Here is a 16773-nt window from a genome sequence, read left to right on the forward strand (position 1 = left end):
CGCATCACCCATCGATCCGACAATTTTTTCATTGCCTACTTGTCACGTAAAATAATAATTACCGTTCCGGTCGACATACTTATGGCATCTGTTACTTCGTGCACTTTCGTTCATCGATTAGTGAGAATCATGTAGTGGACTTTTTGAATGATTTCCTCGGTAACCACGTCTGCCGGGCGTCTTGGTCGCCCCTCATCAACAACGGATATTCGCCCGCATTTAAATTTGTTGAATCAATACCTAACTGGGGTCATAAGTGGTGAAGTGTCCCCATAGAGAACATCCAACTTTGTTTTTATCTCGTCTCATTTTTTCCCATCCAAAAACAAAAAGCGAATTACCAAACGACACTGCTCTTTTTCAATCTTAGCAAAAATCAAGAAACACGTCTTACTCGAATAGCTTTGCTGTCCTTTGTCTGTCAAGGGTACTTATGGAATCGCGCTCGTAATATGGTTTTATCTTTACCCCATGAGTGTGAAAGTATAAATAATTTTTGAAATTTTTACATTGGCGTAGCCCTTTAATATATCTAATTCAATGCAACAAGTTCTACCAAAAAACCAGTTTTACACTTTTTCTTAACTTTTCAAATTCAATTAGCCTCAGTCTGAAAGAGAGTAATCAGAACGGGGCTAATTGAATTTTTCTAACGTAACAGAAAATATTACGTTAGCAGTGGCAGTCGTACAGCACACATTTCCATTTGTGTAAGATGCATTCAGGCGCAGCCGGAACCTTGTGTAACTATACATTTAAACGAAGCATTTTTAGCAAAGTTTTATGTGGTAGAATTTTATGATAAAATACATACATATTTTCCTTCCAAATTTAGCATAAATATATACATACATATATTCTGTACTAAATATATTTTCTGTACTAAAACATTATCAATATTTGGCAACGACAAATGTTAAAGCATCTTTACATTAAAATGCATCCCACTTAGGTAGTTATCTGCCATTATTTATTTGTCTTAACTCCCTTAAGGAGAATATTTCCGAGGCTAAATTGAGCTCTTAATCTTTTGTAGCTCTAAATAGTAAAAATGTTAAATTCCTATAAAAGTGGATTGATTTAGGCAAATTAAAAATACATAAAAAAAAAGAAAAATACCTACACTCCCAAAAATTAAAAAAGATATGTACTTACATTTAGTTAAAACGTTAAGAACTGCTTATGAGTAATGGAAAGCTTTGGGAACTTGTACAAAACGATAAGAAAATTGTACTGAGCTCCGAGGCGGATTTTATTCATTGCTAAAAAGAATTTTAATTTTCTAAACTTGTAGAATAAATGTTTTTAGCATAAACATTTTCCCAGCTAACAAAAATATTCAACTATTTACAAAATCTGCTATTTTCTACAGCGGTAAGTACGTGGCTAGATATACTTTGTACATATTTACAAAGCCCAAAGCCAGCCAAAGAAACCAAAAGAGCAAATTGATATTTATATGCTATTACTATTCAAATATGTATACGAGTACTAATAAAACAGCTTAGAAGAGTTCCCATCAATGCTGGAGTGTATTTTCGTCATCACGTTGCAACTTAGCACTTGTTCATTACATTGCTTTGCAAATAAACAGTACTTGAACAAAATACTTGTGTAAATTTGTCTACAAAATATTTATTTGCTGTAGTGTCACTGGCTTTTATATAAACATTAGGGTGGTCCAAAAATGCATGGGAAAAAATTTATATTAAAATTTTTATGCTGCCGCCCCCCATAATGGTAAAGAATGAAAAATAAAAAGACCCGTATTTTTTTTTTTTAATCAGACCATATTTAATGGTGCCGCCGGGGCTTTGAAATATCCCATGTATTTTGCATGGGAAAAAAATACTTTTTCGTAGATTTCATGTAAAAACTTGGAAAATGAATATATTTTAACCGGATACCTCAGTTTCTCTTCATAATTGGTCAGGGAATAACAACCAATTATGAAATAATTATTTTTTTTGCATTAACTATTTTTTATATATTAGAACCCCAAAAAGCCCCCATAAAACGAAAATCTAAGAAAAAATCGAAAAACAATATTTTATATTACTTTTATGAAAATAGTTAATACAAAAAAAATTAATTATTTCATAATTGGTTGTTATTCCCTGACCAATTATGAAGAGAAACTGAGTTATCCGGTTAAAATATATTCATTTTCCAGGTTTTTATATGAAATCTACGAAAAAGTATTTTTTTCCCATGCAAAATAATGCAAAATACATGGGATATTTCAAAGCCCCGGCGGCACCATTAAATATGGTCTGATTAAAAAAAAAAAAAATACGGGTCTTTTTATTTTTCATTCTTTACTATTTTGGGGGGCGGCAGCATACAAATTTTTTTTGGACCACCCTAATAAACATGCATACTTACTTATACACAAATATGTTAACTTGAGCTCGTACGTGTAATGTTTATATACTTACATACATACATAAACAGAAGTTTGCAAATTTTTCATTTCGACTTAGTGTACAGATTCCCCCCCTTTTCTAGACTCGTCGTGCATTTGGTAAAACTTTTCATATACACACAGAAAGTATATGTACAGATATATATACAAACATATTTGTTTAACCAAGTCAGGAGGGGGTCGGTAATGGCATGGGGTTGTATGTCCGCTGCAGGTACTAGAAATGAGTGCTCCATTAACGGCAAATTGGTCCAAAACAATACCTAACAATTATGAAAGAAAATTTGGCCCAAAGTGCTGAACAGTTTGGACAATTTCCAGTAATATCAAGACAACGATCCCAAGCATAAGTCACTTGATGTCCGTCATGCCTTATACACAACTACCCTAAAGTACTTGAAACATCTGCAGAATCTCCAGATATCAATGTAAATGAACATCTGTGGACTCGTTTAGAAAACCAACTCAAAAATTATGTTATTAGAAGCAAGAAAGACCTAGAAGATGATATTAAAGAAGAAAGGGGGAAAATATGTCATTTAACACGCAAGAAGCTGGTCGAATTCATGGCTGTGAGAAAAAATAAAGACTTGAGTTGAAGTTTCTTTACGTTTTTTGAAGTTTTGAAAAATACGCCTGAAGAACGAAAATAAATGTGACACATAAACGCATTAGTTTTGCATTCTAATATATTTTTTTATTCAAAACCATTTCACTTGGGTTGCCGTGCCACTGTAGGTAACTTCTTTTCGAGTCTCCTTTCATGGGTCTTTTCTAAGGCTTGGCGTACTGTGAATATCTGACCGATGGTGGATTTTGCAGCTCTAAAGCTTCAGTTGGTTGATGGTGGGCTTTCACATCCCGCGGTAATTGCCACAGATTGCGGTACTATCCTTCCTGTGGATTTCGCAGAGCATACTTAAATTCCCATCAGCTGGCATGCTTTTATCCGACCATATTTTGCATAGAAGCTGATGCATGCTCCTACCTTTTTACCAGCTCCTCGCCGCCATGTTTGAATAGTTCAGCCGTCAGTTCGTCGGTTCCCGCGGCTTTGTTGTTCTCGTGGTCGGCTAGCGGAACGACAATCACCTCATCAACGATTGGGGTGTCGGGATCTTCACATTCTCTGTAACATACGCACTATTTAGCATGTAACCTTATAGGCAGCATCATTTCTTTCCGCGGCAGCATGACTTTCCTCGACGTACCAATTGTTTTTTCGGACTCCCTGAAATCCGATTTCTTCTTCGATGGCGGTACGTGAAATGCTGTTCCATTGCTCCTACATGCCGGATTGGTTTGTAGTACTTTCAGAAAGCAGGAGTGAGAATCGAGTGGTGAATCTTCTGGCTGTATTTTCCGATTCCATCCTTCCGATGGCGAACGTTCTTTGCGTAGCTAGATGTCCGTGTTTTTTCTGCACATAGGCATGAACGTATATTGGCTGCATCAAGATAATGTCGATGTTGGGCTCTTGGATCTTACGTATATCTAAAACACTAGAGACGTGTCTTCCCTCTATCGCAACATACTCGATAAGGTTTCGCCTTTTTCGATCAGGAAACAAGAACAAAATTCGCTCCTTGCCCACCCTGGACTGGAAGTCGCCAAGCATGAATTTAAGTCCCGGCGAAGGTAATGCTCATAGGCTCGCTCCAGGAGCTCATAGAAGAAATCTTTGACCGCTTCGTCCCTCTCTTCCGTCGGGGCGTGAACGCAATTGAGCGGTGTAAATCCAACACCGAATTTGAGCTTCTTTACATGGCAGCTGTAGTAGTCGTCGCTAGGTTCAGTGCTCTTCTTGCCTTGCCCCGTCCATCACATCTCTTGAATGGCAGTAATGTCAGCCTTTGCTCTTCCCCATTAAGGAACCAGACATTCCAGGCGCTTGTTTTCTAATCGTTATACTTAGTTCGTTTGTAGGGGTCGCTATTAGAGCAAGCAGTTCTGATCCAAGACTTTGTTTTGTTTTTCATTGGGTTAGGATTTCTACGTGGTGGGTTCCAAACCAAAATATCCTGGGTTGCTTCGGATTAGCTCGCACTCAAAGAGATGTTCGGGCTTAGCCAGAGGAGTTGACAGCTGCTTGAACTACTGCCAAGTGAATGCCAATGAAGTGCTTTCCTTACTTGCGTAGATTGCTACACACGGAATCACGATCCTATTAAATTTTGCTGTAATAAAATAAAAGTTTGAAGTAGGTCCTACGATATTTCGCGGAGTTCTTCGTGGAATTGGCATACAAAGTTTACGGAATTTTTCTGGTTAGACAATGAGTTGTGCTTTAATACAAAAATAGTGAACGTTCCAACGCATCCAAAGAAAAATAATACATATTTATCCAAAATTTTGATATCTACTACTATTTTCCCTCCTGGGTACGTATGTATGTGTAAGTACATATGTATTTAGCTGGGGATTGCGCCAACAAACTTTTTTTTTCAAACAATTGACATTTGCTTTTCTTAGCCAATGTGATCTATTTGCACCTTATAATAGACAAAGTTTAGTCACTTTTATATGAATAGTGACTTATGTATGTATATGAAGTTTACAAAGCTAGGTATTATACTTAATTTCAAATCTTCCCTTGGATGCGAAGCAGGGCATTTGTGTTGAATTCAAAACAATAGGCGTTTACGTTTTACAGGTTCCAATAAGAATGAAATAGATGAATTAACATACTTGCCTTGCATATATACAACAATTTCAAATGTTAAATTTAGTTTATGAAATTCGCATTGAAGAATTTATTGTAATACAAGAGTCAATTGAGGGCAAAACCAGTTAAAATTAATTACACGTACGACAAATGAAATGAAATGTGTTTCTTTAAGATTTTTTTTTTTTAATATTAATGCAACAATACAATAACAATTTTAACAATAAAATCTAAATATTCATTGAAAATATTGAAAATTGAGTGAGTGAAAGTGAAAATAAGTTCATTTGTGGTGTACATCAGAACTCGCAATAGAATCATCTGAAACAAAAAAAAAGAATGCATTTGTAAAGGACTTGTCTCGTTATGGGAAATTTCATCATCTTTCAGCACTTGCACTTTCTGTTAAGATGTTCCACTGGTTCGTATTACATGCATTTGTTTCTTTTTTTGCGACTGCTTCATATATATTTACAAACGACTATGAAGCAACTTAAATATGACAATATTAGACAATTTTCAGTCTACATAACGTTAAACATGGGAATATGAGATCGCTCGGTTTAGTACGTCTGAGCCTTCGTAATAACCCGGAAGATATACCCGGAAGGACACCCCTTTTGTCTTTGGCTCAATAACAGTAAATCGCAAATATCTTTTTTTGGAAGCTAATATAGTATCATCATTATAAAACAAAAGGTCCAGGGATATCTTCTGAATATGTGCGGAATGAAAATATTGTACTCCTCACTACAAATTTGCTCGATAATGCGAGGGCTTAAGCCTAACGATTACAAATTGGGAATACATTTCTGTTGGACATAGTGCTAGAGCAATTTCTCACGGCAAACACTATATTTTGGAGTGATGAAGCCCATTCTTATATTGGTCACCTAAAGGACCAAATGCACTATTGAAACATCAACAGCAACTTCACAGTCCTTCACTCTTACAGAAAATGGTAACTTTATTTAATAAACATTTATTTACATGTGATATCAAAAATTTAATATCAAGCCACAATTTAAATATTTTCATCTGTGACTGCAGTAATAGTTATATTCGAGATATCTCACAAATACAGCATCTATTGTTGTTCCATATTTGGTAGTAGATTCTCTTGGATTGTTGTTGAATTGCAGTTGAAATTCTTTTTGAAGTGTGCTTTGAGTGCTGAAATTTTTTGAATTTTCAGGTGGCGCAGAATTAATCATCCAGATTTGTATTTGAAAATTATTAAATAAAATTAAAAAAATAATAAATAAAGAAATTATATTGAGTGATGACTTTTGACCTTTACGCCATTGCTTGTCTGTTTTTATACAGCAGCTCTACACTTCACAAATTTCAATTATGATTGACGTACTGCACTATTTGTAAAAAATATAAATAATCCGCTAGCATGATTAATTTTGTGTCACTTTGTATGATAATCAAAATGTGTCTTTAAAATATGCCTTCCTTCATAGGCTTAAACTTTTTATTCAATTTCAACTTTTGCTCATTACGAGCTGGCATATCTCGAATTTGCTATTAAATAAGTTTGCACTTTTCATTTCGAATTAATAAAGCAATAAATTCGGCATTGCAAAATAGTTCCACTTGGTTTCAATAATTGAGTAATGAAACTTCTTTCTGCTGTGGCTCTGCTTTCTGTGACGTTTTGATATTTTTCAACTCAAACACTGACCTTCGTCATTTCTTCGCACAGAGAGCGCGCCTCAAAGGTGCCCACTCTAGCCAGCCTTCCAGTTTCCCATAAATTCTCTGTAATCGAATTCCTATTATCTATATAGCAAATTACTGAACACATTCAAAAACACATAACGCACCAACATTTACTAAGCACTCACGAGCATTCAACTTGCCGCTCTTTAGCAACTCTACATTTGTCTCTCTAACACGGCACACATACTAACACACTTTAACCCACATCATCTGTGAGTTGTTCCTTTGAAATTGGCTTAGCACTTCTCATACTCATACACGGCAAGCGTCATCACGCCAACGATGCGGTTTACAAGTGAGCCAATAGATGTTTCACATCAATAATTTTACAATTACAAAAAATTACGAACAAGACTCCCTAAATGACAAAGTCAACCAAATTCAGACATCGCGGGATATAAACAGATCCTTTTCGTACTATCACAGGAGGCTTAGAAATCGACAAAAGTATGGTGTGTATTGAATCTCTTTTCATGGATATTTTCCAAGACTTGATCTAAAACTACACTTATAAGATCCTATAAGTTCATCGACGGTGGCCTTCAGATTGTGTAAACACACAGTACGCTCGATAGAACCTTATATGCGGATTAAAAAAAACTGGTCGCTCGGTAATTGGCGCATATTTTAAGATCACTCCTTTTGCGGATTGCGCTGAGTACACTTAAGCTCCAGTTAGCAGGTCTGCGTTCACCTGACCAATTTCTGCAAATAAGCTGGTGCACGCAGCTTATCAATTTCTCGCCGCCATGCTTGAATAGCTCAGCTGCTTTTTTATTTTTAGCCGCATTATCACTGTTTGCGCTTCACTAAGATCGCGTGAGAGAACGTCAGCAACGGTGGAAGACTGAAGATTGGAATTCCTCATATTTTCCGTAGTTGTTTTCCTTATTAGTATTCAGTAATGCGGTTAAGTGGCCCCTGTTTGTCCTGCCCGCACTCCTTTTCTTTTTTTAAAGAATTTTATCACTGCACGATATCTTTCCATTATAAAAGAATAGGTCAACTTTAAATGGCTTGTAAAGAAAAATAGTTTAAAAAAAACTAAAAAACACCCTTTTATTGCTAATCGAACTAAAAAGTAGAAAATAAATTTTAATGACAAAGAGACCTATAATGAAGTTATAGCAAATCGAACGATCAGTCATTGTCAACTACCTCAGAACAGAATTATAACAAAAATTAAGATACAAATAGAATAATTCAAATTAGAGTTAAAAGCGTGTATGTTACATACTTTTTCCAATATAGATCATTGATTGAAGGTCGAGCCTTGTTTTCCTGAATTAAAATTATTGTTTTCCTTGTGATTTATAGTCCGATTTAATTGTGTTATATTTAATTCCTTCTTTACCGACTATATGTCCAAAGATAGGCCAGCATTGGACTTGATACAGAATAGATACTCTCAGCACAGAAAAAGGAGACCGTGGATTATATTGACACAATCAAAACGAGATGTAAAGTTCCAGTTTGGTGTTTTTAGTTCATTTTTGTTGTGAATTGTACTTTAATCGATAAAATTTTATAAATGAAATTATGGTCATGATCAATTCCTTCTTTACTTCCCAAAATTTTGTTCCGTAAAATAATTTCAAAATTTATGTTTTGATTATTTTATTGTAATTAACAAAATTACATCTTATATGAAAATTATTTCATCTTATATGAAAATTGAATAGAGTAAATTTGCGTGTATGAGACTTGTAAACGTAAACCTGAAAACGTTTTAGCCTTCTATTCGAACTGCAGTGCCGCGTGCCCGAGCAAGTTGGAATTCGAAAGAGTAAGTCGCAGACTCCCGAAATCAGTAAGAGTAACTCGGAGAGTGCAGACATGCGCAGACCGCGCGTTAGCTCTGTCTTTCTTACTCTTCTACAGAAGATCTAAAAAAGAAAATATTAATCCTGGCAATCCTAATAAGGATAATGGAAACCTTTTATCAAATTATTGCATTGTCATCGATCCTTGATAGGTGTGCAAAATTCCAAGTCGATCAGATTTTTGGAAGCCAGTGAAAATTAAGCTCAAAGATTCCGTTACATTCATTCATACATACATAGAACCCGAGCTAATAAAAGTGTGTTAATTAATGAATTGACAGATCAAAATAAAATTGTTTGCGTGTGCAAATAAATATGAAATATTACAATGTCGTATAATCCTCTACTATGTAGTTACACGTAACAGCTCGAATACATTTTAATATGCCGGTATCATCTTCACGTTTTTAGCGATCATTGGGAGAAGAAAGTTCTTGTTTAACTATGCTAGTTTAGAGTAATAATTTGTTTATGAGTTGGTAAATTGGTTAAGGTCTTCTTGCCACGATTTAAAGAAATGTAAAAATTTTCTCATGTCAACAAGCTTGCTTTGCTACTAAAAGATTTACGTATGGTTTAACCTATGCACACTATAGATGGAAACTAATGTAAGTAGTGCGATACGAAAACTAGCAACATTTCAGACAATCTTTTCCTTTACGTGTATACAAAAATTTTTTTAAAATTTAAAGAGAGGAGGAAATTTTGCAAGCTTACACGCTCTCATAACCAATCTTTACAATGACGTTATACGTATTACACCCTCCTTAAACACTCCCATATAACTTTTATACGCACATACATACGTACATATGTATGATATGTGTCTAATTTTAATACAGCATTTTTCAAATTATGACTAACTCAGTGCGCTGACCCAATAACTCGTCTGTTATCTGCAACAAACGACGAAGACCAGGTGAACCATTTCACATGAATGAACACAAAATTCTGCTGTTTAATAACTACCACTCTCAAAATGGTTCATCCATATACATATGTATGTGTCTGTATCCTTTGCATGGCTTCACCATCCAACATATTCAAAAATATGTACACATATATGTATGCTAACATAGTAGACACATTTGTATATCTGTATTTATGTATGTATACTTATTCTTATCCGCATTACTTATGCACCAAAAGTCTTTTGATTTTTCAGGTAGACAAAAAAAAATACAGATGTTATTAAAAACGAGTATCAGCAATGCAAAGAAAATAGTACAAGGCAAACGAGGTATTTTGCATATGTATGTGCATATGCATGTATGTTTCTTCTTTTTTTGTTTTTTATTCATGCTTGCACTAACTATGCGTATTGTACATATGTATGTATGTAAAATGTGAAAATGCAATTCCACTGAAAACGAATTTTTCATTTTTTTTTTAGTATTTGCAAAAATCCATTTCTTTTACTGCTTCATGGCATATTTTGCAGCAAATGCTTCCCTTCCTTCTGCTGTTTTAATCTTTTCCCGCACTGAGAATTCAATAGATTTGGTTTAAAGTTGGAAATATTCTGCGAAAAATATTTTAATTTTATTTTATTTGTGCATTGAAATAAATTAATGGCCTGTTATTCGTAGCAATATACACATATATACGTACACGTATATACGTACAGGGCCGTTAAAGTTTCATTTTATTTTTTAGCAGATCAGATTTTTGCTTTGACAACAGGCATTTCGAAGGCATCTATATTGTTATATTGCATTTTCCGGTCGATAGATCCACGCGTCGTTCCACCAGACGGCGGCACTAACTAACGAGCAACAGTGCGCCATTCACTTTCTCCAGTTCCAAGCTTCGAGTCCAGGGGCCATCAACAAAGCTGAAGTATCCACAGCCATTGGCCCTGACAGACTTAACATGCTGATGCTGAAAAACCTGTCTTTGGCCACTCTCATAATTCCTGACCCGCCAATTAAGAGGAATCTTATCGCCCGATAACTCTGCTTTCCCCAGTAGTGAAGACTCGTGAAAATCTCCTACTCCCACTCTACACGAAACATCTGGCCCTCCATAACCATGGATTCTGAAGAACGTACAGTACCACCACAGCACTCACCGCCATTAACATCCAGACAAACCGCAGGCTTAACCAAAACCACCCCTGTGAGAAGACTGTTCCAGTAGCGTTGATATTATATAGTCGACACTCCCACCAAGGCTGAAGAAGGGGTACCATGGCTGCCGGTTCTACGTTACCGGGATGACTCGGTTTTTTCCCGACCAAGGGCTGCCGCCCCAGTAAACTAGTCTAGTGTACCGTATCCCATCCCCAATCTTTTGTCACAGGGGCAATCCTCTGCAGCACGTTTGCTGCAAATAATTTTCCTCAGGGCTGGCGTTGAACCCAACCCTGGACCAGAGTTAGGTGCAATAAGTGCAACGGGTGGTGCCATCTTAAGACCTGTTCAAGCCTTAAGACCCACTTTGTTTCCGCGGATCACCGGTCATATAACAAATTTAACAAAGCTGATTGGACTAGATTGGCGGAATTTACTGAAGACATCTTCGCCGCTCTCCCCATTTCCATCGATGTGCGCGCAGGCTCGCTTCATACCCGCTGCAAGGATCCGAGACATACGTCCCGATTTCCCAGCCGAATCAGCTGTTCTGGCGAACGGGCGTAATCTCCAGGCCAGGCCGATCCCAGGGATCCTCGGATAAAGGATCGCAGATCAGAGATCCGGCAATTGGTAACCCAATACAAGCGGACCAAATGGGAAGAGCATCTGAAGTCCTGCAACTTCATCTCTGCTCTGCTAGCAAGCTCTGCTAGCAAGCTCTGGTCCACCGTAAAGTCGCTATCGAACCCGACGAAGCACAATGACAAGGTGGATATCACCTTCAACGGTTGTACTTCGTCGGATTCGAAGAGAAGCTCGAGCTACTTTAGCCGGCAATTTATTCTGCAGCCTCCGTCCGACAGATCCAAACGTAGTGCCACTAGACGGCTGCACAAACTGACATACAACAGTGTGCCACTTGCTTTCTCCAGCGATGAGGTTCAGGTGGCCATCAACCACCTGAAACCATCTGAAGCCATTGGCTCTGGCGGATTACACCTGCTGATGCTGAAAAAGCTGGGTCCATTGGGAGTAGAATACCTCACCAAGGTCTTCAATTTGTCTGCGAGAGGACTGTCCTAGTAGCATTGGATCTAAAAAAGGCTTTCGATACAGTCAGCCACGCCACGTTACTAGATGACATTTTACAGTCGACATTTCCACCAGGGCTGGACCGCGAACTACCTGAGTGGTCGTCATTCGTCGGTGATATTTCGAAACCAAGCATCCAAACAGAGGAGTTCCGCATGGTGGTGTCCTTCAATTCTTGCTTTTCAATTTATAAATATATCTCCAAACTCCCCCAGCCACCAGAGGGAGTCTCCCTGGTCTCCTACGCCGACGGCTGCACGATAATGGCGTCGGGCAATGACATTGATGGCCTATGCTCTAAGGTAAACGAGAACCTCGCCTGCCTTTCTCATTTCTTCACTGCGAGGAACTTACAACTTTCCCCCACTAAATCCACGGCGACCCTCTTCACCACCTGGACAGAGGAGGTCAAGCTGCAACTTAAGGTAACAAACGACGACGCACAAATTCCGACGGTTAACAATCCCAAAATATTGGGAGTTACCTTTGACAGCTGTCCTTCGCAGCGCATACAACCGCTATTGCTGCTAAAGTACAGAATCGCACCAAGGTCCTCAAATCGCTTGGCGGCAGCACTTGGGGCAAAGACAAGGAAATGTTGCTGTTGACTTTCAAGGCAATAAGCCGACCGGTTCTCAACTATGATGCGCCTGTCTGGTCGCCTGGAACCAGTGATTCGCAGTGGACGAAGCTCCTGCCAAAACACTGCAATAAGGGCCGCGACAGGATGATGTCCCGCGATGATGATGCCCCATGATGCCCCCGATACAACACCTTCACGACGAGGTCCACATGCTGCCAGTGAAGGAGCATAACAAACTGCTCAGCAAGCAATTTCTAGGGTGTTACCATAGGCCTCACCCATGCAGAACCCTGCTTGAGCCTGAGCCACCTCCCAGACGAAGAGCTCCAACTTCCCCGAGAGTCCCGCGTAACCTTGGCACAATTACGTTCAGGATACTGTAGGAGGTTAAACTCCTACTTATCCAGAATCAACCTCGATATACTAAACATATGTCCGGCATGTGAAGGCACCCCACACTAACCACCTTTTCACTTGCCCCATCAAACCCACGCATCTAACACCCCTCTCCCTCTAGACCCAACCTGTCTAAACAGTTAGTTTCCTGGGCCTACCGTTATATGACCTAGACGAAGATGACAGGTAACTATATTGCATTGGCTTAGTAATCTGCTACAAAAACAACAAGGCGTCTATATTACCTAAATGCAAATACTTTTAGAATTTACAATTTACTAAAATGAGTCTAATTTCGTTATGGAGTCATATAAAAATAATTAACGCTTTAACGACCTGTTTATGTGCTGTTGAAGATTTTTAAAAGCTTTTGTTCATATTGTAATTGCCAAAAAATAAACACGAGCCTGGTAGTCCCTGTATAAGCTCACGCAAATCCTACAAGTCCTTTTCATCCCACTCATCCTTTAGTCAATAAAGGTAATCATTTAAAACTTAAAATCATTTATTCGTCCATTCGTGGAAAGCATTAAAGGCAGTTGAAAATATATAAATATAAATATAAAGAATGTTGTTTTGTAGTGGCATATGAATTAAGTACGGACTTAACAATATTTTTACTCAAAAGTTAATGGAAAAGAGGTTTTCATTTAATCAGCCGTTCATTCATACATTCATTAAAATTTAGCTGATGAACCTAAAGGAAATTAAAAGAGAAGATACATAAGTATAGAGAAATTACTGTTATAGCAAATGTGAAAAGAAGAAAATTTACATGTCTTATATATTAGGGCGGGTCAATTTGCATGGAACTATTATTTTCGACAGCGTTTCTACCAATTTCGGTTTTCATATAAATTTATAAGCAAAAATTCCACAAGAACATAGTCAAAGTCTAAAGTCAATTTCGAGGCTATTCAATTTTAACAAAAGCCGCAATATTTACATTCTCAATATTAATCATCCTAAATTTTTATCGAAAATGTATTGTATTTTGGCTGCAACAAGATAACGATCCGAGTCGATGTTGAGGCCTCGGAAGTCACCAAGCACGATTTTTATTGCGTGACGGAGATAGAAGGATTCTTCTGTCGCATCGTCCTTTCCTTTCTACCGGGACGTGGACGAAGAGTACTTGACGACGAAGTCGTTCTCCCACAAAGAATTTTACGTCCTTCACATGACAGCAGTAGAAACGCCGCAAGGTCCAACGTTTTTCTTGCCTTGCCCCGTCCATCCCATCTCTGAATGGCGGTGATGTCAGCCTTTGCTCTTACGAGGACATCAACCAGCCAGGCAGAGCAAACCAGCCTTCCCCATTAAGGGACCGGACATTCCAAGTGGATGTCCTCAAATCGTTATCCTTAGTTCGTTCGCAGTGGTCGTCATCAGAGTAAGGAGTTCTCATCCGAGGCTTTGTTTTCGTTTGCATTGAGGGAAATATTTACGTGGCGGGTCCCACATCCATCGCAAAACCAGATATCCTGAGTTGCTTCATCTTCTCACATTAGCCCCCAATCAATTTATTAATTTCCAAAAATATAGGTGGCGACATCAGTTAAAAATAGTTTTATACTAAAGCTTCTCGGAGTACCTTTTATTTGATACATATGTCTTAATATTCACTGGAAATGAGTGATGAATTACTATTGATGAAAAAAAAATTGTTAAAAATATTTTCCTTGATATCCATGCCGTATTGCGAGGTCTACTTTCAATAAATTGTTTCGTTTAATACATACAGGTGGCAAAAGGTTTTGAGTGATGCTTTTTCTAAAAAAAATTCTACATATGTAACAGGCAAAGTCAAAATTAATAGTGTTTAAGATATCTGTATTTTTTTTCTTCAAATTTATAATATTATTTCATAACAATAAATATTGAATGTACACGAAATAGATTTCGAAACCTAAACGTAAAAACAATTCCCCATGTAGAAGTACAAAGGAGGATGAGATGAGAGCGCCACTACACAATCCACATAAAAGCGAGTTTCTGGGACATCTTCCTAAGTTGCAGTCATGTTTCTATGGCGCCCCTTTGTGAGAGCTTTTCGCGCACTTACCAGCACTGCCCTTGTCGGGTTTTTCAACGCTTAGATGGAGTGACACAGTTGGAAATTTAACCATCGTTGGTATCCATTTCACCTAGTTTAGATCACAAGCAATGGCTATAGTATAATTTCTCAAAATTCAATCCTTGTGTCCTGGATCGTAGGTGGCATTTAACACATGAAAATCAATAGCTAGAAAATTGTTATGGGTTCTCCGCTCCATCAGAAACAACAATAAAACGATGATTTGTTGACTTCGAATGTGGGGACACCGATGTGCGTGAGTTAGCTGAACGTGTGGCTTTATATTGTATGAGCATTTGACTACGAGAAAGCTCCGTTCAAAGTGGGTGCCACGTTTGCTCACTGTTTTGTTTCATCAAGACAACGCACCGTGTCACAAGTCAATCAAAACAATGGCAAAACTAAATGAATTGATCTTCGAATTGCTCCCACATCTACCGTATTTACCAAATTTGGATTCCAGCGAGTACTGGCTGTTCACAGACCTAAAAAAATACTCAGCGGTAATGAATTTCGCTCGAATAAAGAGGTTATCGCATTTTGAGGCAAAAGGTAAATCGTATCGAGTATCGAGTGGAATTCTGTCCTTTAAAAATGCTACAATGATGTGTACACCATCCTTTTATTGTTATTGTTATAAAAAGTAATACTTTCTTCACAATCATTTGCAATCATTCGCTTGCAATTGTATTCTCCCACATCTTTTAGCTTGTCGCAATAAATAATGATGTGCAATCTTTTGTCAACATTCATTTTTAAAAAATGCTACAATTGAAGTATTTATTATAAACATGTTGTGCTTGTCAACGACCGGCAAAGGATGCCAAGTATCGGTGATTATCATTTACATGTATGTACATGAGCTTTTGGCAGATATGGGATCACAGAATTGTGGCAAACGTGCATTCACACAACATAGCATTTTTGAGTGTGTCATATACTCATAAGTTATATAGTCGTAAGTATACATTTATATGTGCAAGCATATACTCTGCAGGGAAAAGCCAAACGAGTATGAAAACAGTTTCGCTCAGATACTGGTATGTACTAGAGGAAAATATACTAGTCCGTCATTGACTAGATTAATACCTGTGGTAAAATTTGTCTGCAAATTAGTTCAACATTTTTTAGATGAGAAAATTTGAGACTGGCCATGCACAGCGAAGATTAGACGATTATGTATAAGCAGATACAGATGAATACATTTATTTGAAAAACACTATATGTAATTAGTTAATACTTAAATGTGGCTTCGCACCACAAATCAGTAAGACAAAGTCTTTAAACAGCTAGCCGGCAGCTTTTGGGGCATATTGCTGGCGCCCGTTTGGTCGCCTGGCACTAGTGATTCACAGTGGACAAAGCTACAGACCTGCCAAAACACTGCTTTCAGGACAGCCAGAGGTTGCCTCCTGATGTCTCCCCTGCAACTCCTTCACAATGAGAATTCTATGCTGCCGGTCAAGTAACACAGCAAAATCCTCAGCAAGCAGTTCCTGCTTGGGTGATACCACAGAAATGACCCCTGCAGACATCTACTAGAACATGAGCCAGGCAGGAGACATCTCTTCCGACATTCTCAAAAAAGTACGACAATGAGGTGGCTGCCTAGCCAAAGGGGTTGGTGCGAGACTACATTTCGAGTTTCCATGCATAAACATCAAATAATATTTAGAAAGGGTTTTTATAATAGCGGTCGTTCCTCATGGCAAACCTCCGGCCAGCACCTTTCGTTTTCGCCAAATGCGGGCGTCTCTACTTCAATTTTTTTGTGAAAGCGGTCCAATAATTCACTGCAGTATTGTCCAGTGATCGGTGTTCCTTTTTCTTCGTTCGCATCCCAAAAAAGCGTCGCCATGACCTTTCCGGCCGATGAGACTGTCCTTGGCTTCTTTGGAGCAGATCCACC

This window comes from Anastrepha obliqua, chromosome 4 (genome assembly GCF_027943255.1).
Source record: "Anastrepha obliqua isolate idAnaObli1 chromosome 4, idAnaObli1_1.0, whole genome shotgun sequence".
Lineage (NCBI taxonomy): Eukaryota > Metazoa > Arthropoda > Insecta > Diptera > Tephritidae > Anastrepha > Anastrepha obliqua.